This window comes from Pan paniscus, chromosome 1, assembly GCF_029289425.2.
Source record: "Pan paniscus chromosome 1, NHGRI_mPanPan1-v2.0_pri, whole genome shotgun sequence".
In the NCBI taxonomy this organism is placed as follows: Eukaryota; Metazoa; Chordata; class Mammalia; order Primates; family Hominidae; genus Pan; species Pan paniscus.
The window spans coordinates 43,896,243-43,898,033 of record NC_073249.2 but is presented as its reverse complement, the minus strand read 5'-3'; the positions used below and the strand labels follow the sequence as shown (position 1 = coordinate 43,898,033).

Below are 1,791 nucleotides of genomic sequence, written 5' to 3'. Positions count from 1 at the left end.
TTGTAGGAAATCCCCAGAGAAAAGACAGCGCATTGCTCTGGAGGTCACAGTCAGGAGGCTGGGGGTGGAGGTGGGCAGAGAGAAAAAGAAGTGAGAAAAGAGAGCTGTGGAGGGACAGGCAAATGGGAGAAACAGGAAAAAAGAAAAGAAAGAAGAGAGAAAAGTGGGGAAGGGGAAAGGGTCTTCTCTCCAGAGAAAGCAGGGCAGGAAGGAGAGAAGAGCGTGGGCTGAGGTGAGTGGAGGAAGGAGGGGCAGCGGGGAGAAGCTGGGGCAGCTGGAGAGCTAAGGTGCCAGAGGAGAGGGCACAGCGGGCACTTGGCAAGCCCACTCCCCACCCTCCACCCGGGTTGTGCCCCTCCTCCTCCCACAGGAAGATGAGCAGAGCTGGCCTGAGATCATCTGTCTTCATTACACCGTCCCCACCAGCCCTGTCACTTCTTGCCAGAAAACTCATCAATATTCTCCTGAGACTTGCCAGACCCAGCCCCTTTCCTCCCCTGCCCCCACCCCAGCCCCCCACCATCCTCCAAGGCCATGTGCCTGGACCATCTGATGAGCACACCCGAGTCCTCCGCTCCAGGGTCCCTGCTCTTCTCTCTCTCCTCGGTAGATCCAACCAGGGCCCTCCCTCCTGGCCGCAGGGTCCGTGCTAGGGAGGAAATGGACGCATTCCCTGGAGCTGGGGAGAAGCCTTCCTGGAAGCCAGCCGGGCTGAGAGGGGCTATCTCAGTGTGTCAGCCCCATGGGGAAGACATCCTTGACCCCTGTGTTTGAAATTTCAAAGCACCCCCCAGCACTTGGTATCACTTGCATGCACTTCATTTTTCTCTAGTCTAAACCCTTGACCGTTGTCTAGTATGGGCTCTGTATGTATAACCTATAGTGCATATTTACGTTGTTTATTCATCTCCTCCTTGTAGAATACTCTGGGAGGGCAGGGCTTATGTCAGATGTGTTCACTGCTGCATACCCACGCCTAGGACAGTTCTGGGAACATAAGTGGAATGAATGAGTGTTGCAGTGTTGGGTTTGGACGCCCAGCAGCAAAGTGTTGGCACCTTCTGGGTGCCTAACAGCCTCACTAAAGATTGGGATAGGGAAGTTTCAGTACTGAAATCCAATGGCTTCAATACCAAGAAACAAAAGCAGAAACCAGATTTAAAAATTCCTCTGATTCTCACCCATCCAGTGGCGTCTGTTACCTTTAGAATAAAACTCGAACTATTTCCCAACCTGGCCCAACTTGATGAGGCCCCTGGCTGCATTTTTCATCTCATTTCCTACTAAGCTCTGCCTCATTCACTCTGCAGAAGCCACTGTGGACCTCTTGCAGCTGCTCCAACCCTTGTCCCAACCTACCAAGGTTATTCCCCACTCAGTGTTTTAGCACCACAGCCCAGACTTTAATACAGGCAGGTGACCCCGGAGAGCTCAGTGGGTAGAGCATCAGACTTTTAATCTGAGGGTCCAGGGTTCAAGTCCTTGTTCGGGCGTCCTATTTTGGCTGGGCATGGTGGCTCACTCCTGTAATCCCAGCACTTTGGGAGGCTGAGACGGGAGGATCACAAGGTCAGGAGTTCGAGACCAGCCTGGTAAGTATGATGCAATCCTGTCTCTACTAAAAAGTGCAAAAATTAGCCGGGCATGGTGGCGTGTGCCTGTAATCCCAGCTACTTGGGAGGCTGAGGCAGGAGAATTGCTGGCAGGGTGAAGTTGCAGTGAGCCAACATCGTGCCACTGCACTCCAGCCTGGGTGACAGAGTGAGACTCTTGTCTCAAAAAAAAAAAAAA

The 1,791-nt window shown here is 52.9% G+C and overlaps 1 non-coding gene across 1 annotated transcript; it reads left to right on the top strand.

Moving 5' to 3' along the window:
- The first annotated feature begins 1,420 nt into the window (after positions 1-1,420).
- TRNAK-UUU (transfer RNA lysine (anticodon UUU)) lies at positions 1,421-1,493 on the top strand. The gene has a single exon. It is a non-coding gene; the product is annotated as a tRNA-Lys (tRNA).
- The last annotated feature ends 298 nt before the right edge of the window (positions 1,494-1,791 follow it).